The following is a 23,668-nucleotide window of genomic DNA, read 5'->3' on the forward strand; positions in this document are numbered from 1 at the left end:
TTCCTTGTGATGTGTAAATTCTTAACAACAATATTACCCCATTGTAAAAATGCAATGAGCGCAAAGTTAAACATTTAGGCAAGATAAATGTAATAATTTTGTTTGGAAAAAATATCCCCCCTTTCTCCCCCTCAAACAAAAAAAATCCCCCCCATGAGAATCATCTAAGGGGGGATTTCCCCCCCCATTTTCCAAAACGAAATTCAGGCCCTGCTAGTCCATTTCATTGTGAAAGTAGGGGGTGTTTGTGTAGGAACCATGAACTGGACATTTTAACTACTACTTCAACATTTCAACGTATTTCATAAGAATATTAATAACATTTACAATGCTTTTGAAGCGTTCATGATGATAAGGGGCTTTTTCTTTTCTTTTCTATTTTCATTTTGAGGTTGGTTGGGGGCCCCCTACTACGACCGCTGGTAGGGGGCCCCAAGCAGCCGCCTACCTATGCCTCTATGTTAAGACCGCCACTGACTGTTACGTCCCTATTTAGTCTAGGGTTGAAGGAACGTACACTCACCTAAAGGATTATTAGGAACACCATACTAATACTGTGTTTGACCCCCTTTCACCTTCAGAACTGCCTTAATTCTACGTAGCATTGATTCAACAAGGTGCTGAAAGCATTCTTTAGAAATGTTGGCCCATATTGACAGGATAGCATCTTGCAGTTGATGGAGATTTGTGGGATGCACATCCAGGGTACGAAGCTCCCGTTCCACCACATCCCAAAGATGCTCTATTGGGTTGAGATCTGGTGACTGTGGGGGCCATTTTAGTACAGTGAACTCATTGTCATGTTCAAGAAACCAATTTGAAATGATTCAAGCTTTGTGACATGGTGCATTATCCTGCTGGAAGTAGCCATCAGAGGATGGGTACATGGTGGTCATTAGGGCATACCTTTCAACACTCCCGTTTTTCCCAGGTTTCTCCCGTTTTTTAGCCCTATCTCCCGGACCCCTCCCGGTTTGTTATTTCTCCCGGGAAACTCCCGTAATTTGCATGGCCCAAACTCCTTTATGAATAATCGGACCAATATGTTTGTCTAATGTTGACCAGTTGCCAGATCTTGTATTAAATGCATTATATTCACACAATTAGGGGTGTAACGGTATATGTAATCGTATTGAACCGTTTCGTTACGAGGCTTCCGGTTCGGTACGCATACAAACTGAACGATTCCTTGGACCATTTTTCCTACAGACAAAATCCGCGCTGGCGCGACCACCACAACGTTGCGCAACATCAAATGGCAAACTGAAAGCGGAACGAAACTGCGCTACTCATTATATAGTGCTTCACGGACCGTGTATCAGTTCAGACCAGCAACATCTGTGCAGCGCGAGCCGATCTTGATCCAGTGAAGAAAACATTTGAATTCGCCACTGAAGTAATAACATCGCTGCGAGATCTAGTGAGAAGCATTCAAATTCCTCCATTATTAACCGTATATCTCTATCAGATCAAACAGCGCTGACGTGGAAACCAGGAGAAACATTGTGCCGTGAATGAACTAGTTGTAGGCTTTAAGTCCACAGATCAGCAACATTCACCATGGATTTAATATAGTATAACACTAACTGTAACAAAGTTTGGCTGGAATAGTAAAATGCTTTCAAGTACTTCACACATCTTTTTCCAGCACTTCAAAACTCAAATATTATCTAAATATTATATATATAAAATAGGCCTATATTTAAATGTTATTTTTAATGTGATGACCAAAACATTATTTGTTCATCCTTCAAAGATTACCCCCATTTATAAACCTGAACGTTTCAAGATGTAGGAAATCACAAACCCAATGTATACAATGTATTCGAATATATTCGAATATCTAAGAAGCCCCCCCCCCCCCCCCCCCCCCCACCCCCAAAAAAAACACTGTAACGGAGATCACACATTTATTAACAGTCTGATAAGTCATAAACAGGACTCATAAGTCTGTCTGAAAAATAATGTTTGACTTAATGTTTTAAACAGCAGGTTATCAACTTAGCCAATAACAAAATTAGGCTACATGGAAAAAAAACAGAAACGGAACAGCACGGCACAAAAACAATAATAACGTGACAACTTAAACAGCAGCAGGAGTAAGGCCTATAGCCTAGCCTAATTAATTTCTTAATGTTTGCTAGAAACACCAATTTATCAACTTGATCTGGATCAAGAGCGGCTCTCTTTTTATTGACGATGTTCCCCGCGGTGGAGAACACGCGCTCGGAGCGCGCACACGAGCCTGGCACACACAACACGGGTATTTGCGCGTCAATGTTGAGAGAAGTGGTATCTACGGTGTAGAACCCAAAATATTTCCAGACACTACTTTTTAGATGAGTTGGGGTCGTAATTGTCCTCTCAGGCTGGCCGTTCTGTGTGTTATCTTCCATTTTCAAAACAGGGTGGCTGCTATTATTCGCTTGATTTAGTCATGAGCTTACGCTACAATACGTTTAGAGTGCCCGCTAATGTACTGGATGAGATGGCAAACAATAAAATAAAAAACAAACGGTCTCATAGACTGTAAAAAATGCGCTAAACATGGCACTTTAAAAAACGGTTATTTTATTTATAGTTCGATTACGGATATTTCACGTCATGTTCGAATGCATATTCGAATATCGAATAAAAAGTGACAGCCCTAGTGGTCATAAAGGGATGGACATGGACATGGTCAGAAACAATGCTCAGGTAGGCCGTGGCATTTAAACGATGCCCAATTGGCACTAAGGGGCCTAAAGTGTGCCAAGAAAACATCCCCCACACCATTACACCACCACCACCAGCCTGCACAGTGGTAACAAGGCATGATGGATCCATGTTCTCATTCTGTTTACGCCAAATTCTGACTCTACCATCTGAATGTCTCAACAGAAATTGAGACTCATCAGACCAGGCAACATTTTTCCAGTCTTCAACTGTCCAATTTTGGTGAGCTCTTGCAAATTGTAGCCTCTTTTTCCTATTTGTAGTGGAGATGAGTGGTACCTGGTGGGGTCTTCTGCTGTTGTAGCCCATCCGCCTCAAGGTTGTGCGTGTTGTGGCTTCACAAATGCTTTGCTGCATACCTCGGTTGTAACGAGTGGTTATTTCAGTCAAAGTTGCTCTTCTATCAGCTTGAATCAGTCGGCCCATTCTCCTCTGACCTCTAGCATCAACAAGGCATTTTCACCCACATGACTGCCGCATACTGGATGTTTTTCCCTTTTCACACCATTCTTTGTAAACCCTAGAAATTGTTGTGCGTGAAAATCCCAGTAACTGAGCAGTTTGTTAAATACTCAGACCGGCCCATCTGGCACCAACAACCATGCCACGCTCAAAATTGCTTAAAGGGGTCATATAATGCCATTTTTGTACAAGCTAATTTGATTCTTTAGGGTCTAAATTAAAAGTTTGTAATATACTTTAATTAAAAATTCTCATTAGTATTGTAAGAAAACACTTATTTTACCTGGTCAAAAACAGCTCTGTTTTCAGCATGCCGTTTCAGTGCATATGCCTTTAAATACCAGTAGCTCGTGGCCTGATTGGAGGTAGCTCGCCAAGGAGCCGTTCACATATCGCGTCTTTTGCGCGCTCAAGTTCGTTATTTCAAATGTAGGTGCGTGGGCAAGCGCACTCATAATTGAAGCGACGTGCTCATTTTTTCCAGGCGCAGCGAGATGAAAACACCTTAACTTTTCAGAATGCCACGAGCGCACCGCAGGTCATGTGACAAGATCCAACCAATCAGCTTCACCCTTTCCGTAACAACATTGAAAGCTCAGTCAACATGAAGGAGGGGGGTGCACCCAAACACTACGGGTGTTTTTCTCTTCTCCGTAAATAAATCTTGTAGCAGAGCTACAGCAAGCGTTTTTCGGTAGTGGAAATCCATTAGCTACTAAAACTTATTTGTCGTTGTGAAGAGCATATGGTTGCATAGCAACGACAGACGCCACGGGAAAATCGGACCGATTTTTACTATTATTAATAAAAGATAAGCTAATGTGCATTGTAAATGTCAGTAATTTATCTTTTTTGACTCATTCTTTTTATAAAAATGATTTAAAGGCTGAGATATATGAGGTTTATCTTTTTATAAAACCTTTTTTGTCAAAACTTTATTTGAACTTGTTAGTAGATAACATGTTGCAAGACACTCCTTTAAAATCTGGCCATCATTTTTAATGTTATTATTTTAATGTTTATTTAAACAAAAAGTGCATATTGATGCTATTTTTTTGTTACTTGCTGGTTTTCGACATATAACTTGGTGAATTGATTTTATTTAGTAGTATTTTTTTAACAGGATTCTGTGATAACCGTGATCATTTTGGTCACTATAATCATGAAAGGAATTTTTCATGCCATTTCATCTCTAGTTATGATGCACTATAAAATCAACTATAATTATGTGTTTACAGTATAATACGCAAAGTACAATTTTCTATAAAAAAAATTAATCTCTTATTCTGTTCTTTTCTCTGACATTTAAGGGTGACATATATAGGCCTACAAAAACTCTTTTAGGTCTAAAACAGTTTGGATAGCTGTTAATATGAGTTATGAGACATTATTTAGGAGATTTAAGTATTGTATTACATGAGTAGCTCTCGGCCACTTTCATTTTTAAAAAGTAGCTCTCAAATGAAAAAAGGTTGGAGACCCCTGCTTTAAATGATAATGAGCTTCGCTCACCCCGCCCCTCTGTTCTGTGCGTACACCGTTTGTAACACAATAACCATAACGCGTTAGGGGTGTAACGATACACTCAGCTCACGATTCGATACGTATCACGATACTGGGTTCACGATATGATATGCATCACAATATTTTGAACAAAATAAAAAAATTAAACTGAAAATCAAATAACAGATTTATTTAACATTAACAGTGTTCAATAACTGTCTTGTTATACATGCAACTTAAAGAATATACAATACTTCAATATAAATCAAGATTTAGTTTAACCTTCTGTACGTAAATAAATTAACAATGACTACTAGGTGTCACTGACCAATAAAACTGAATTGTATCATGAAATTTAAATTAGGATAGCCCAAGAGAGAACTTCTTTAAGCAGTAAAAGTGCAACAAAAAACACATCAAGTAGTGTCCTGTTCAAGTAATTTCAACACAAACAGCTTTTTTTTTTTTTTAGGTTACTTACAGGTTTTTTTGCAAGAAAACTAGCATATCTACATTTTCTGGCAGTAGCTGGGATCTTTGCGCATTTACAATATCCCCTGCTGTCGAAAAAACACGTTCACTAGGAACAGAAGTTGCTGGAACTGTGAGGTAAGCCTTTGCAAGAGGTGAAAGAAGAGGGTACATTTGAGCATTTTCCTTCCACCATTTCAGTGGACAGCTAGTGAGGGGAATAGAAGTGTCCTTTTTGTACATGTCAATCTCTACTTCTATCCTAGTTTTGGACTGGGTGACTGGTGGTTGAGAAAAAGTTGCACCAAAGAGCTCTTCCAGTGCTGTCTTTTTACTAGGTGGTTGTTCTGGCTCAACTCTGTGTGCTGCATCTCTTTGATCTGCTGCATCAGTGGGATATCCATCACTGGCACCTCCCTCCTTTGTTTGCTTCCCAAGTGACAGCCTTAAAATAAAATAAATAAAACAATTAAGGTATACTAGTAAGTAAGTATAGTTTCAAGTACATACACAAAAGGTGTGCACAAAGTAGGTTACACAAACATGCAATTAGAGTGACAAACACACACAAGTGCAAATACACATATTCTCAGACAATTTGTAATGCAGACAAGAAGACACACCTGTTGTAACTGGTTTGATTTGTTCTTCAACCGGTGGAAAACCTCTTCACGTTGTTCAGGGAGTAAGTGGGGCAATGACCGAAATCTGGGGTCCAAGGCAGTACCCTCTAGTAGATAATCCTGTTCCTCTGTGAATCTGCTTGAGAGGTTTTGCAGGATGGCTGTCTTCATGTTAGCAATAGTTGTGGAGTCTTTCTCGTCCGGTGTCATGCTCTGTTCGATCATGGCTTTCAAGGGCAATATGAGTGACAGCGTGGGGCTCTTTTCATCAGACAGGACAGTGGTGGCTTTTTTTAACAGTTTAAGAAGGTTTACGATTTCTTCGGCGTCACTGATGTCAGCGCTATCCATAGTATCGAGTTGACGTGCATTTTTACGCACCTCTGTGCTCAAGAGGGCTGCCGTTATCGCAGCTTGTTGCTCGAGATAGCGTTCCACCATCTCCATTGAGCTGTTCCAGCGTGTAACAACATCCATGATAAGCTTGTGTGATGCGATCTCAAGCATATTTTGCTTTGCCGCGAGCACAGCTGTTGCTGTGGTACTGCGGTGAAAGAAAGCCACGACTTTCCTCACGCGACCAAGCAAGCGACTGACGCGGGGAACATTCAATCCTGCTTGCGAAGCAAGATTCAAAGTGTGTGCAAAACACTTAATATGCGGTGACATCCCTGCCTCCCTCACTGCCACAACCATGTTGCGTGCGTTCTGTAACGACAGCAATGCTATGAGCAGATCTTTCAAGCTCCCACTCTTGTATGGTCGCTTTTAAAACATCAGCTATGTTTGTACCAGTGTGCGACTCGAAAAGCGGGCGAGTCTGAAGCACAACACTTTTCATTTCCCACTCTGTGGAAATAACATGCGCTGTGACTGTGATGGAACTCTGAACAGCCCTCGAAGTCCATCCGTCAGTTGTTATCGCCACACTCTCAGCATTTTTCAAAACATCTGTCACACTTGCTTTAACTTCATTGTACAGGGCTGGAATTACCTCCTGACTGAAGTGCGGGCGTGACAGAATATGATATCTGGGCTCCAGTACCCTCACCAATTCGCGAAATCCGAAACATTTTCGACGACCGAGAATGGCCTCATGTCTTTTGCGATAAAAACTCCGATGCACCTGGTTATTTCTTGAGCTTTTGCACTTGACTGAGACCATGTTGAAGCAAAACTACGTTCTAAAGATAGTTGGCCTTCTTTCACTCTCTTTTTCGCACCCGGTTGCAGGAGTTTCTCTTTGTGGTACCGTTTTAAATGACACATCATATTTGTAGTGTTCGACGTCGTGTATAACAGAGTTTGTTTACAGTATTTACACACAGTTCGTGTTTTGTCTGTTTTTTTACCGTCCTCCTGTCGAGTAACTGGAAAACCAAAATGCTGCCAGACGTCAGACTTGTAAGTGGACGGAGCATCTTCTATTTCTATTTCAGACGAAGTCGAACTCATTTTGCCCTGCTACTGCTCACAGTTCAAGCGATTCATTTGAGCCTGAATGCAAGCGTGACGTAAGACGCGGGTGCGGTAGCTCAACCAATAGGATAAAACGGACGTCAAATCGTAAAAAAAATAAAAATAATTTTTTATATAATATCGTCATAACTCTACGATACATATCGTGACATTTTTGCATCGCGATAAATCGTACCACGATATATCGTTACACCCCTATAACGCGTTGTTCATTATAAACGTGGGATTATGAATTATATTGAGAATGTCGTACATAGAAAACATGCCGTAATGTACCCTGAGTGTAAACCTTAGCCGCATTCATCGTGAAGCGTGCAAGCGATTTACAAAGATTAATATAAAGGTTAATATAAAGGTTAATAAAACGTTACACTCACTTCAGTTCTTCTGGAGGTTCAGCAGGAACACGAATAGTTGGTACCGATCCTTTATTCAGAAGCAGCTTCTTAGCAAAACCAGCTTTATACTCCTTTATAAAGCAGTCTGGTGAGAAATGAAAGCATTGACGTTGCTCGTGGGGAATATTCCCTTCGAAAACTAAACTCGCCACTGTGTCTTCAGCGGTTCGGATTCAGGAACATTAAAATGACTGTGTTCGTTATTACACCCAAGAACAGAACACCACAATCGCTTGGACGCCATTCTGCTCATAGACAGTAGGGCTGCAACAACTAATCGATAAAATCGATAATAATCGATTATGAAAATCGTTGTCAACGAATGTCATTATCGATTAGTTGGTCTGCTTACGTCACGGGGAGCGTTTACTTGTGATTGGTTGAAACAGGCCAATCAGGATGCTCTCTGTCTTACACGCGCTTCATGAGGCACACACGCAAGGTCTCTCTCTCTCCGTTGCTCTGTCGCGCGCTCGCGCTACACGGTTTGGAGCACAGTCTCTTCTGTCTCGCATGCGCGCTCTTGCTTGCGCGCTCAAATCCCGGGAGTTTGAACTAATTTGCGACCATCAGGGAGCCGCTATCAATATGCGGGTGACTTCCAGAACTTCCGGGAGACTTGGGATGTCTGTATTTTGCGTCTCGAGCATCAAGTTGCAAAATCAGTTCGCTTGCAACATAAGTGATGGATTAAAATAGTGCTACCGCAGAAATATTAAATTAAAACGGTTTTTACAAAGCGAAGCACTAAATATAAAGGCAGTTAATAACAGCAGCAGTAAATTACTGTTTTTTAGTCACTGTACTCAGTGGTTTTCAGCGAATGTTTGTGCACTAATGCATCATTTTTCCTGTCTTTTTTAATCAAGCCTGTTAGCTTGCTGCGTACCTCCATTACGTTCTCTTTATATAGCATTTGTCTACTATTAAGTTTTAATTGTTTTTCAAACGCGATCTACTGCGGCTCTATGTTCACACGCTTGTTTTCAGTCTTTCTATATTTATTTTTTACAAATTATCCTTATAATTCAATTAATTTTATTAATAAAAATTAAATGAATTATATATTTGAGATTTTTTTAGTTTAAATCTTCACATCTGAACAACATGTCTGTAAATTTGTTTTAACAAAAATTGTGTTAAAACAATATGTTGGATATCAATGTTTTTTTTTTTTTTTTTTTTTTACATTAGTGGTTGTCAACTTGCCATCAGCAATTATCATTAAAAACAATGCAAATTTTTATATTTGTAAAACTCAATGTGTGGCTTTTGCACTTTTTAAAGTACACTTTTACACATAAATATCCTAATTTAGGGTTTTATGTAACACTTTATTTTACGGTGTCCTTGTTACATATGTTACATGTACTTACTCTAGTAATAACAGTAAATTGTGCATAATTACATGCAACTAACCCTCAACCTAATCCTACCCTATTCCTATAGTAAGTATATGTAGTTACTTAATATTACTCTGTACTTAAATATATAATTACACTGTAACAAGGACACCTTAAAATAAAGTGTAACCGGATTTTATTTAGTCATAATAAACAAAAAATCTAATTGAATTTTTTTATCCGATTAATCGATTAATCGAAAAAATAATCGTCCGATTAATCGATTATCAAAATAATCGTTAGTTGCAGCCCTAATAGACAGTGCTCCAGCATATCATCAACAATGACCTTGCCGGTCCGCGCGGACTGTGATTGACAGCTCATCTCACGATGCGATACGATTCACGATACTTGTTTCACGATACGATTTTCTCACGATTTTTTTAACAAATGAGATTTAAGACAAAAGTGTCCCTTTTATTATTTCTCAGACAAAATGCTGCACATTTCTTCTTAATTTAAAATATATTTGTCAAATAATAAAACTACATTAAAAAAATTCCCTTCAAGGTTGTTTCAACTCAGTCCTTCTTTCTGTTTGGTCAAGAGGCTGGACACTGGCACTCTATGTAAAAGACTGTGTAAAATTAGTACCAGATTGACAGGGGTTTTACATTGTAATAAAGGCAAGATTCTAATTTGTTATAATTTGTATCATTACACTAGTAAGAGTTAAAAAAAAAAACACATTTAGAGAAAGAGATAGTAAAATAAATACAACATCTGGTTGTCACGGAAACACTGATGCACCTTGTGATCTCCGTGACTCGCAATTGTCGTATTAATGACTTTTACATGAAAACGGAGGTGGCTGGTGCTTCTCACGGTGGTGATTATTATTAGTCTACGGAAAGTCAAAATGCCGCCACACCTCCGATTTGAATGAGTCAACGTCAACATCTACGCTTGCCGTCGCCATGTCTACTGTTTGACGGCGCGTGCACACACTGGTGCGGCGCGAGCGGAGCAAACCGAGCGTTTTCAGTTCATTCCTATGGAAGTTGAGCTTGGCTCACACAATCAAGTTCCATGAATGAAGTGAAAACACTCGCTAGCTTCACGCCAGTGTGTGCTCGCTGCTATTGTGTCTGTAAAACGAGGTTCACAACTTCACAGTAGGCTATACAGTAAACGCGCCCTGCTGTTTAAAACGTGTATCGCGATTCGTTTAACATTTCAACCGACTTGAATCGTCACACATTTTTATCGATTTTCAACCGGTTGCGAGTGAATCGTTACATCCCTAGTTTAAAGGCAGATGAAACACCGCTGACAAACAGGAGAAACACTGCGCAGCGAAACAGTCAGAATCTGAATTGATACTGAATCCATTTAGCCTACCATGGATTTACTGTAACGTTAGCCTAGTAATATTAACTGCACCATGAAATGTGGGATATACATATTGAATTGTATAATAGTATTAATGTAGACAATGTATTAAATGACTAATGGAATATAATTACAGTATTTAATGTATTTAACTGTTAGGCTACTGTTTTTCATACAAATACCATAGAAACCATAAAGTTACATTTTGCCATGATAGTGAGGTGTTATAGGCTATGCCTGGTTTTATCTGTGGTTATCATGATCTAAATGCATGATACTGGATGACCAATGGTTAATTTTAATAAAACTCAAACAGTCAGAATATTACATTTTACAAAATAAAAATGTGGTCCTTAAATTTAAAAAAACAAACAAACAGATGTTACTGTTTTTGTTAATGAACATAAATTTAACATAGTAGCATTAGCTTGAGTTAGGATGTAGATTTACTGTCAACTCACTGTCAAATATACATTTCGAGACAAAACATGTAATTTGAATATTGCAGCCTGCACTGCAAACTGCTGAAGAAATATTTTTCTTTTCAGATATTTATTTTGTTAAGGAAAAATGACAAATGTTTGAATGTTCTACCTCCGATTTTTCAAACCACAACGCTCTGGTTTATACAACTTTCACTTAGGAGCAAAAATCTGCCTTTAAACTTGAAAGAAATAAAGATTTGACATTTATCGTGATAATTATCGATATCGACTGATATAAAAAAAAATATCGTGATACATGTTTTTGGCCATATCGCCCAGCCCTATTGCATACGCAATGAATTCATTGCATACGCAGAGAGGAACGATCGCAATTACAGTAGCATGAAGCTCGAACTACTGGCCCTTAAGTGGGCAGTAGTCGAGAAGTTTTGCGGCTATTTACTTGGGTCTTGGTTTGAGATGATAACGGATAATAATCCGCTTTGTCACTTGCAAACTGCTAAGTTAGGAGTGATCGAGCAGAGATGGGTAGCTCAGCTGTCTGTCTTCAACTTTGAGGTGAAGTACAGGCCAGGCAAGTGTAACGCTGCAGCTGATGCTCTGTCTAGGCAGGAGTTTGCAGGGGAGCCTGAATCTGATCCTGACGTTGATTGGGATGAGTGTGTAGCGATTTGCAGTGTTTTTAGTCGAGGTACAGCCTTGAAACCTGAACTTGCTCTGAAGGGACTTGAGTGCTGTAGGTTAAGGCAAATCCGTGTGTTGGAGGCTGGAGAAGCGGCCACAAGTCTCCAAGGTAACACTTCCCGGTTACTCTAGGGAACAGCTGGTTGAGTTTCAGGAAAGCGACCCTGTTCTGAGGGATTTTAGAGGTTTCTGGAACACGAAAAATAGACCAGTTCACCTGGAATGGAAGTCTTTGTCCAGGTCTGTGAAGTGCCTTCTGAAGCAGTGGAGCCTCGTAAGAGAACGGAATGGGTTGCTGTATCGAGTAGTAGATAGAGCGAGTAGTAGATGGACCTTCTGAAGAGAGCTGCTGGCAATTGTTGTTGCCGGGTTGTTTAAAGCAACAAGTGCTACAGAGCGTGCACAACGATATGGGGCACCAGGGCATTGAGCGGACCATGGGGTTGTTGAAGCAGAGGTGTTTTTGGGCCGGTATGTATGAGGATGTGGAGGAATGGGTAAAGAAGTGTCAGCTAGGGCTGTAGCGATACACTAATCTCACGATACGATACACGATATTCAGCTTACGATACGATATATATCACGATATTCAGCCAACGATACTATTCGATACGATTCAATATAATTCGATACACTTACATCATTTTCTGAAAGATTTAAAGGGGACAGAGTGATTTTGGTGACATCTTGTGAGTGTTCCATTTACTTGGATTGAATGAATTGAACTGAAAACTAAAAACATCAATTACACAATGTCTCTGACTGGACAGAGCTACAGCTTGCAAATGCTGGACAAAATTAATCAAAGATGTGTTGAGGAAATAATTTCCATTTATTGAAACGGTACAAACTTTAGCTTACAAGCCTTTGAAAAGTAAATAAAGTGCAGTATTGCAATTAACAATGGAGAGTTAAAAAGTGCAAATAAAGTTTTGAGAAAAAAGGTTTTATAAAAAGATAAACCTCACATATTTCAGACTTTAAATCATTTTTATAAAAAGAATGAGTCAAAAAAGATAAATTACGGACATTTACAATGCACATTAGCTTATCTTTTATTATTAATAGTAAAATTAGGTCCGATTTTCCCGTGGCGTCTGTCGTTTCTAAGCAACCATGAACTGCGCTCTCCACAACGACAAATAAGTTTTAGTAGCTAAGGATTTCTACCACCGAAAAACGCTTGCTGTAGCTCTGCTACAAGATTTATCTACGGAGAAGAGAAAAACACCTGTAGCGTTTGGGTGCACCCCCTCCTTCATGTTGACCGAGCTTTCAATGTTGTTACGGAAAGGGTGAAGCTGATGGTTGGTTCTTGTCACATGAACTGCGGTGCGCTTGCGCCATTCTGAAAAGTTGAGGTGTTTTCATCTCGCTGCGCCTGAGAAAAATGAGCGCGTCGCTTCAATTATGAGCGCGCTTGCCGCGCCTACATTTGAAATAACGAACTTGAGCGCGCAAAAGACACGATATTTGAACGGCCCCTTGACGAGCTAAGTTAAACACGGGGGATTTGAATGGGACTTGTGTATCGATACTCGCGGCTTAAAAATCGATACTTTCTTGGGGAAAAAAATATCGATTTATATCGCAGAATCGATAAAATTGCTCAGCCCTAGTGTCAGCATTGTATCCTTACCAAGATGCCTCAGCCTAAAGTCCGTGCCCCTGTGAGAGCATTCTTGGCTTCCAGACCCCTGGAAGTGATTGCAGTGGACTTTACAGTCCTAGAGCCTGCTTCTGATGGGCATGAAAATGTTTTGGTCGTTACCGATGTTTTCACAAAGTTCACACAGCCGTTTCCCACCAGAGACCAAAAAGCAGATACCACAGCAAAAACCCTGTTCAAAGAGTGGTTTATGAAGTATGGGGTCCCTGAGAGGTTGCACTCCGATCAAGGTCGGAATTTCAAGAGTGAGGTAATTGCTGAGCTGTGCAGACTTTATGGTGTGAAGAAGACCCGTACCACCCCTTATAGGCTGCAGGGAAATGCCCAGTGTGAACGGTACAACCGAACACTTCACAACCTGCTTCGTACCTTACCACCGGCGTAGTAAACGGCGTTGGCCTGAGTACTTGCCGGAGTTAGTCCACGCTTATAATGTGACTACGCATGCTACTACAGGGTTTTCCCCGTATTATTTACTTTTTGGGGTACAGCCACATCTGCCCATTGATGCATTGTTGGGTAGCAAGGAGGTGTTTGAGGGGAAACAAGATTGGTTGTCTGTCCATCAAGAGAGGCTGAGATATGCTCATGAGAAAGCCAAGGAGTACTCAGAGGAAAAAGCCCTGGAGAAAGTGACTCGTCTGAATGAAAAGACATTTTGTCCTCAGGTCAGTGTGGGCGAGTTGGTGTATCTGCGCCAGCGGATCTACAGAGTAGTGGAAATAGTTGGCACCACTTACACTGTTGAGCCTTTAATAATAATAATAATAATAATAATAATTTGTTACATTTATATAGCGCTTTTTCTGGGACCTCAAAGTGCTTCACACATGGAAGGGGTGATCTCCTCAACCACCACCAATGTGCAGCATCCACCTGGATGATGCGACGGCAGCCATATTGCGCCAGAACGCCCACCACACACCAGCTTATTGGTGGAGAGGAGACAGAGTGATGAAGCCAATTAGTATATAGGGATGATTAGGAGGCCATGATGGACAGAGTCCAAGGGGCAAATTTGGCCAGGATTTTTTAATGACCACGGAGAGTCAAGACCTCGGTTTAACGTCTCATCCGAAGGACGGTGCTCTTTGACAGTATAGTGTCCCCGTCACTATACTGGGGCGTTAGGACCCACACAGACCACAGGGTGAGCGCCTCACCAACACCTCTTCCAGCAGCAACCTGGTTTTCTCAGGAGGTCTCCCATCCAGGTACTAACCAGGCTCAGCCCTGCTTAGCTTCAGTGGGCAACCAGTCTTGAGCTACAGGGTGATATGGCTGCTGGCCTTTTGAGGGAAGGCCATCGAAAAGGGTTCACGGGTCTGAGTTGCGGCCAGGTGCCTTGCCCACTCCTAGGCGTAGTTCCAGCTGTGCTCAGAAGCAAGCGAGCAACTGCGGGTGTTCACTAATCCTTTTCATGCACCCAGGTCCGCTTGTAATGCAGTGAGTTTCAGCATGGATATGGTGTCTCAAGTATTGGCACTGCATTGTTTGAGAAGGCATTGCAGGGTGCCATGAATGCCGAAATAGGTGATTAAATGAGTCATCGAGGACGCTGACTTATAGCAGGGGAGGATGTAACCGGGTGGTAAATACCCTTACATTTTGATTTTCTCCTTGTATGTTAAAGCCTTGTATTTCATTGTCATTATAATTATATAGACAGGAAAAAAAAACAGAGATTAGCTGTACTTCCCTGGAGTCATCAACAGGTGGCACTATGTGTGTTGCGTACGATACGATGCGCGTGCACTCTCGACTCAGATTTTTGATGAGATGTGCAGATTCGATCGAGACACTTCCCTGTTTGCGTCCAGTTTGTCCGGTTTCTTGGATACCATCCTCGCGGATTGTGGCTCAGCGACGCTCGAGAGGAGTAAATAGTAACAATCTGCGTTATATCGAGTCGGCTGTGGTCTCGGATGGAACTACAGTTAAAATGGCACTGGTAAATGCAAGATCATTTGCATGACTTTTTTACACAACATGATCTGGATTTTCTGTTTATATCTGAAACCTGGCTTAATGTCGGTGAAATGCATTCTCTGATTAACTTTCTCCAGATGACTGTTCATTTTTTAGCACCCCTAGAGCTTCTGGCCGGGGTGGTGGACTTGCTTGTGTTTTTAAGAGGAGATTTAAATGCCGTCTTTTGTCAATGGCGAATTATCAGAGCTTTGAGGCCCAAGTTATGATGTGTGATGCTTGGAAAGCTGTTTTATGTGTTTTGGTATATACTGCCGTGCAAAGGCAAAAGACCGTAACTTCGTGTTTGGTCGAAAATTAGTTTTTTATATTTTTGGCACATTCAAGACCCCCTTTATCATGTGGATAAGTATCTTGAGTCAATTCCGTTGTTTTTTCGAGAAAATAATGGGTTGTCTTAACAGTAACTTCCAAAAGCCAGTGAGAAACCAAGGCAGAACACCGTAACACCAGTTACCGCTCTTTGGCTTTGTTTTGGAACGCGCATTTTGAGTTACGGTACTCTGCCTTTGTTTAGCCGCGCGTCAATATGAAGTTACGGTGCTGGCGTTCTATCAAATAATGCTACCTTTCAGATTGTACGGTGTTCTGCCTTTGTTTTGCTCTCCATTAAAATTGGTGTACTTGTGTACTTTGTACAGCTGCCATCAGTCCCTGTAACTTCTGATGTCCTCAGAGCTTTGTCCAGCACAAATGCAAATGCAGCACTAGACAGAACTTACTAAATGTTATTTTAAGGCTATCGTTGTTATCATAGAAATGTTTGTATAGAGTGATAAAAGCCAAAATGGTCAATAAATTAGAAGTTAAGGTATTTTGCCTTTGTATGACCCATTATTGTTTTGCAGATAATGCAAAGGCAGAATACAGTAACTTCCGAATAAGGGTCAAAGGTCAAGTTTGAGCTAAATTTTTTTTAATGTAGATAAATATAATCATTATGACAACTACTTGGCAAATTTTCATTGTCCTACCTATCATACAATTGGCTGGACAACAAAAAAACTTTAAAGTCATTTTTCTCAGTTTCACACTCTGGTGAGTTAAGGTCTTTTGCCTTTGTAGGGCAGAATAGACCTCCGAGGTACAACAAGGATTTTTATTCAGCAGTTTTTATCTCATATTGTGCCCAGTTGTGATATTTTAATTCTTTGGGATTTTAATATTCATTTGTGCTGTCCGAATAAGCCTATGGTCTCTGAGTTCATACAATTGGTAGACTCTTTTAATTTCATACAGTCTGTTTCGAGTCCTACCCATGAACAAGGCCATATCTTGGATTTGGTCTTGTCTCTGGGGCTTCCAATTTGTAATATTAATGTTTGTAATGATGTTTTGTCTGATCATATGCCTGTTATTTTTAATGCCTGTTTGCCATGCAAACCAATTTTGCCTCAGACAGATGTGATTTGTTCTCGCCTCATTACGTCATCAACGGCTGTAGAATTCTCTGAGGTATATCTCCTCTTCATTTGTGAATGTGATTGAGTCTCCTTCTCTTTATGTGGGCCCAGATGAGCTGTTGGTACTCTTTAATTCTGTTTGCTCAGATATTTTGGATATAGTGGCCCCATATAAAGTTAGGAAACCAAAGATTAATTCAATACCCTGGCTTAATAATTATACTCGTTCTTTGAGGCAGGAATGCAGAAAGGCTGAACGAAAATGGAGAAAGGATAAGCTACAGGTTTCTCTTCAAATTATGAGGCAGTGTTTTTCAGATTATCAGGCTGCTGTTATAACTGGTAGGCAAAATCATTTCTCTAATGTCATTGTACAGAAATGTAATGTCCCTAGAGCCCTTTTCGCAACGATAAATAGACTGCTAAAACCAATTGGCTGTTCTGCTTTGACACCTTTGTTGGAAACATGCGACAAGTTTCAAACTTTTTTTTATAGAAAAAGTGGAGAAGATTAGATCTAGTCTTCCTATATTGCCGGTTGAGACTGTGTTGTTGACAGCTAGTGTCAAGAGTTTTGACCTCTTTGAGCAGGTGTCAGTGGCACAAGTTAAGGACATCATTATAAGTTTGAAGCGTACATCTGATGATTGCAATGTGACTCCTTTACGCCTTCTCAAGGAATTGGTGGATGTTGTTGGACCAAGTATTGCCTCTATTATTAATAGCAGTCTTCATAATGGGATTGTTCCAACGGCCCTCAAGCAAGCGGTTATTCAGCCGCTTCTTAAAAAGCATAACTTAGACCCATTTGAATTGAAGAATTATCAGCCTATTTCAAAACTTCCATGCTTGTCAAGGTTTTAGAGAAGGTGGTTTATGCACAGTTGATGTCATTTTTAAGTAAACATGAGATCTTAGATAAATTTCAGTCCGGTTTTAGGGCAGGTTATAGTACGGAATCAGCACTCTTGAGAGTTGTTAATGACCTTCGCTTAATCCGAGATGCAGGTAATGTTGCAGCTCTGATTTTATTGGACTTGAGTGCGGCTTTTGATACTATAGACCATGTGATTCTCATAAAGCGGTTATCCCAATTGGTTGGAATACGTGGGACAGTTTTAAAGTGGTTCAAGTCGTATCTTACTTATAGAGCATTCTCAGTAAAGTATGGTAACTTTGTTTCAACAGCAGTGCCCGTCACTTGTGGGGTTCCTCAGGGTTCTGTTATAGGCCCAATTTTATTTTATTTGTATATGTTGCCCCTGGGTTTGATTTTTTTTAAATATGGCATGTTGTACCATTTGCATGCCGACGATACACAAATCTATCTCCCGTTGAAATCAGGAGAGAACTGTGGTTCTAACTTACTGTTGGCATGCCTGGAGGAGGTTAAGAGCTGGATGACTCATAATTTGGTTCAGTTAAACCAAAGTAAAACTGAGATCATGCTTTTTGGCCCTGCCAGAAGATGCTTTGAAATTGCAACATATTTTGGTACATGGTCAGGCTATTGCCATGACCAAGTAAAAAACTTAGGTGTTGTGTTTGACCCAGAGCTGAAATTTGATAAGCAGATTAATGCCGTGGTTAAGAGTTGCTTTTTCCAGATTAGGACTATTGCACGCTTAAAGCCTATTCTGTTGAGAAAAGATCTAGAAAAGGTTATTAATGCCCTTGTTCTGTCCTGCGTTTGTTCTGTCCCGCCTTGACTATTGTAATGTTTTGTATGTAGGGTCCAGTCAGACCACTATATCACGCTTGCAGTTAGTTCAGAATGCGGCGGCACGGCTGCTGGTGGGTGCTAAGAAAAGTCATCACATATTTCCTGTTTTAGGTTCTCTCAGGTGGCTACCTGTGAATTTCAGGATAAAATATAAAACTCTGCTGTATGTTTTTAAAGCAGTGGATGGGATAGCTCCTGCTTATGTATCTGAGCTTGTTGCTCTTCACTAAGCACCTAGGTCCTTAAGATCAAATAATAAATCATTGCTCTCGGTCCCTCGATCTCATTTAAAGTTAAAAGGTGATCAGGCCTTCGCTGTTGCTGGTCCGAGGCTTTGGAATAGTCTGCCTCTTGAACTAAGAGAGATCACTTCTTTAAATGTATTTAAAACCAGTGTTAAATTATTTCTTGTCTTTAGCCTTTGAGAGGTTGGGCTAGTATCTGTATTGCTGTAAGTTGCATGTTGTTTTTATGTGTTGTTTGTTTTATGCTGCTGATTGTACAGCACTTTGGTCTGCAGGTGCAGTTGTAAAGTGCTTTATAAATAAAATAACCATAACCATAATGTTTCAGACACGATGGAAGTGAAAGTGCAAAGAAAAGAACTGAAGTTAAAGGTGATGATGCTGTAGTTTGTTTTAGCCTGTTGACACCAATAAAACAAGGAACTTTTGGAGACAAAGAGGCTTTTCAGCAGCAGTTTAACATGATGACTCTGTACTTTTTTGATGCAGATTGGATAAAAACACAGTCATCACAGTTCACACCCGCAGTGAAGCCCCTCCCACAACAATTCACCAATAAATACTGGGAATATTCCCATCATCTTACAAAAGAAGGACAAACTCCAGGAGTAGCAGCTGAAATCTGTGTGACTGTTAAAGATGGAGTTTATTAAAGAGGAGATTGAAGACATGAGTGATCCAGAACCATCCAGAATAAAACATGAAGATACTGAGGAACAAATAGGTTGGTGTCCATTCTTGATTCTTCATTGTTGACGCTTTGGTAGATGTGAATTAATAAGCAGTATATGGATGATAAAAGATAGAGAAATGCATCTGAATGATCATAACCTTGTATATAGCAGTTGTCAAACTTATTTTTACTATATTAACAATTGAATGACAGAACAAAAAGTGAAAGATCTGGGGCCTCATGTACAAAGACTTGCGTTGAATTCATACTAAAACATTGCGTACAGACAAAGCTGATAATGTGCACAAAAAAAACAGATATATGAATCTCTGCGTACGAAGGATCCCACGCATACTCTTTGTACATCCTAATTAACGTAAAATTGAGCACACATGCACGAGCACAACGCCTCACACAGTCTCCTCCCTTAAATAAATCAATTTAAATATGGTAATGAGTCCACTTTGGCAAAAGAAAACAGTAAGAAAATGGCTAAAGCAAGCGGCAAGAAACTGATTGAGTTGCCTCAATTATGCCTCAATTATGGGTGAGGAGTATATCTGGAGTATATCTGCTGCTGTGGGCAGGGGCGTAGCAGCCATTATAAAAGTGGGGGGGACAAAATGGTGTGGTGATGTGACCCAAAGGTCAGTTCTTCCAGAAAAATGCGGAGTTTTTTTGTGATTGTTGCGGGCAAAAATCTGTGATTATGCGGCGATGGAATATGCAGGATATTTGCAATTTTATGTGATGAAATTGCGGGAACTTGCAAAAACTGCGGTTTAATGAAAAAGAGAGAAAAAGTGATTCCCCAACACCCTGTTCTCACTAGGCTACTACCTTAATGTAAAGAGCTATTTCTTATTACTTCCTATGATAAGCAAACATACTACATCACAGAAAGTGCTGGAATATTTAATCTTGTTTTATTTCAGACCTTAATAAACACATGGCTCAAACTTACAAAACATTGTTGAGTCAAACAAGTTCTGTAGCTTTACAAAAGGAATATGCTACAACTTCTGTAAAAATGAATAAATAAAATATGATTTTTTTTTTCCCTGTTTTACAGTTTTGTTTTTTCAATGATGTTCATGTCGCTTAATTACGTCACTTCATAACGTTCCCATGGCAACAGGGGGAAACGGCTGCTCTCGTGTGAAGCAAACGCAACATTTTTCAACTTTCTGCTTAGATATATGTGACTTTTTTTGCACCAAAAATGCGGGGATTATGAAATCATACAAGCCCCGCATATTTTGCGTGGAAATCGGCAATTTATACGGCAAAAGTGCGGCGTATTTGAAAAAATGCCCCCGCATAAATATGCGGACTTTGGCTGATTATTGAATCATGCGATTGCATAATCGCGTTTTTCTGGAAGGACTGAAAGGTGATGTTCATAATAATAAATTTTAGATGGAATAGCAATTGGCATTTTACAGCAGCCTAGTGCCAATTTTTGGGAACATGCCATGATAGTTTACAGCAACCTATTTTTGTGAAATCATACTCGAAACAAAAAAATATTGCAGGACTTGGGACTTTCAGACAACTGTGGACATCTATACTTTATTTTTATGAAATAAAGATATTTTATGATATTTACAATATTTCAGTTAAACTACACTTGAACAATAACTTTTATCTTACTAACAGTTGGGCCAAAAAACGTGTGCAATGAGTACATAACAGATTACATCATAGCCTACAGTAATTTTATACAACAGACATTTTATAAAAATATATCAATAAAACCTAAATCAATGTATTCGGTATTGGACATCAATTTAACATTGACATTAGATGTTGAACTTACATTGAATTTTGGTCACCCGACGTCGCAACCAAAATTTAACCAAATATCAACGTCTTATGACGTTGTGTGCCTGCTGGGAATAATCTGTTATGGCTCATTTAACAGACGCTTTTATCCAAAGCAACAAGTAGGAGAGCATTTAACACACACTCGGCACAATCCGGCGCGACGTGAACCCATACGGGTTCTGTTGTCTTACACTTCTTACAGCGTTACAGTAGGTTAAATCATAATAAGGAAACTTTACCTGTGATTCATGTCATCGCGACATACTGTAACAGTGTGTGTTTGAAAAAAAATGATGTAGTCCTCTGCTTTTTTTTCTGGGGTGCATTAGACGGCCAAACAGCAAAGCGACTAAACAAACACGAAAATTCGCAAGAGCAACAACACAGATTTGAAGCTCATGGCAGACGCGCCCAATAGATGCTTCGCGCTGTGATTGGCTGAATGTTAGCTCACTCAAGTCTAAGTAACAAATCAGAGAACACGGGCGGAAATATTGGCGCTGAGTAAAAAAAAATGCGGGGGACAGAATCACCTGTTTCTAAAAGTGGGGGGGACGTGTCCCCCCCGTCCCCCCCGGTTGCTACGCCCCTGGCTGTGGGAGACTCGGATTTACTACAGGACTGCCACGAAGGTAACCAATTTCTCATTTGTTTTTACTATGGTACATATAGCTTACCTATTTAATTTTCCAGTGCATGCAATGTAGCTGACCAAAAGTACAACGTATCCATTGCATTTATGGCAAATGCATGTACCACTGATCTATATAGAATAGTGTTGTCAAAAATATAGATATTTCGATAAATATCGATACTGAAATATCTGAACGATACCAATACTAATTTCCCGAAGTATCGATACTAGCCGAGCGGTCACTTTCACTTCTCTCCAAAGGCGCGTTGACAAACACCACACGTGACGCACTCGTCTCATTCGCTCTGGTTAAATAGCAAAAGTGAAGTAAATGGAAAGATGGCGAGGGCGGCGCCCCCGCGACCGGCTTTGGTTGATTGATAAAGAACACCGCGAGCGGACATGTCAGAGAATAGCGCGGACACGCGTAAAAAACACACCGCGAGCAGGCATGTCGGAGAATAGCGTGGACACGAGCTACACACCGCGAGCAGGCATGTCGGAGTCGGAGAATACCGTGGACACGAGCTACACACCGCGAGCGGGCATGTCGGAGAATAGCGCGCACACGAGCTACACACCGCGAGCGGGCATGTCGGAGAATAGCGCGGACACGAGCTACACACCGCGAGCGGGCATGTCGGAGAATAGCGCGGACACGAGCGACACACCGCGAGCGGGCATGTCGGAGCATAGCGCGGACACGAGCTACACACCGCGAGCGGGCATGTCGGAGAATAGCGCGGACACGAGCTACACACCGCGAGCGGGCATGTCGGAGAATAGCGCGGACACACGAGCGGGCTGCGGGCACCCAACAGATTGTTTGACTATCAATAATCTCTCACATCACTCATTTTTTTAAATTATTGTATAGGTGAAAACAGACTTAAGGAACAGGCTCCAGGGGTAGGCTACTATTTAGCAGCATATGCTCAGCATCAGGGGTGTGTGTTGTTTGGACAGACCTGCCCCCACTGCTAAAAAAAAATCCTCAAGGAAACACTGTAACTCTTCTCATTTGAACTTTTCTGAAACATTAACCAAGATGGCCTAGTTTTGTTGTTGATAAGAGTCTGTGTTGTCTCGTTTTAATTCTTAAAGTTAACATAATCTGACTGAGGAATCTTAGACAAGTAAATATTGTAACTGTGGTCAAATGTAAATTAACTGGTGCCTATTTAACTTTATTCAAAAATTATTATTTAATTCTGCAATTTTCCTTCATTAGCGATTATCATCAATAGTGCTGGGTTTCGATTCAAATTTCAAGAATCGATTCGATTCCGATTCTCAAGATCTTGAATCGATTATCATTATTCGATTCGATTCGATTCGATCCGATCCGATCCGATCTTCGAGATTAAGATAAGTGTTTTTGAAAAAAGCATATTTTTTTTCCAGCTGTTGAATTACAGGACTGTAGTTATGCAACATATTGATACAATTATTATAGACATTTAACTGCAAATTAATGGAGTATGGATGGTTGTAAAGAACAATCCCCCTTCCAGAGTGTTGATACAACTGCTTTCACAAACTTGCACTGGTGTAGACGACAGAGGACGCAGAGGTATATCAGCAGCAGTCACCGCAGAGGATTGCAAGTAACCGCAGCAACCGCGATATTCACGTTTTTTATAAGGCTATACCCTTCTTGTTTTGAACTTCATGCATGTGTATTGAATGTTAAACAAGTTCATAATGATAACAAACAAGACTGTTTATCGTGGTGATGTGTAGCCTACAGAGGCTTCGCACAGACAGTGAATGAGAGAGATCGGCAGAGCGCGTGCGATTACCTGCGTCTGTCTTTGAAGTCATATATGTATTTGTGAAAAAGGTTGCCGTGTCAAAGGAAAGCGAAATATTTGTCGTATCATCCTTTTAACGTTCACGTCACGGGTATTTACCATAAATGCGCGTCAGCAGCAGCGCTGGTCAGCATCCCACTGCGCGAGGAAGCCGCGGGGAAATAAAATCAGCGAG

General features: G+C 40.4%; 2 protein-coding genes and 1 pseudogene across 2 annotated transcripts in view; 1 reads left to right on the forward strand and 2 right to left on the reverse strand.

Moving 5' to 3' along the window:
• The window catches only part of LOC130097323 (gastrula zinc finger protein XlCGF7.1-like), a 362,909-nt gene that overhangs the window by 213,198 nt on the left and 126,043 nt on the right, over window positions 1-23,668 (reverse strand). The window lies entirely within an intron of this gene.
• The window catches only part of LOC130097297 (uncharacterized), a 298,549-nt gene that overhangs the window by 204,668 nt on the left and 70,213 nt on the right, over window positions 1-23,668 (forward strand). The gene's annotated exons all lie outside the window — the stretch shown is intronic.
• On the reverse strand, window positions 14,358-14,474 carry LOC130097348 (5S ribosomal RNA; annotated as a pseudogene).

This window comes from Rhinichthys klamathensis, unplaced genomic scaffold (genome assembly GCF_029890125.1).
Source record: "Rhinichthys klamathensis goyatoka isolate OS25496 unplaced genomic scaffold, OSU_Roscu_1.1 h1tg000216l_1, whole genome shotgun sequence".
Classification (NCBI taxonomy): domain Eukaryota; kingdom Metazoa; phylum Chordata; class Actinopteri; order Cypriniformes; family Leuciscidae; genus Rhinichthys; species Rhinichthys klamathensis.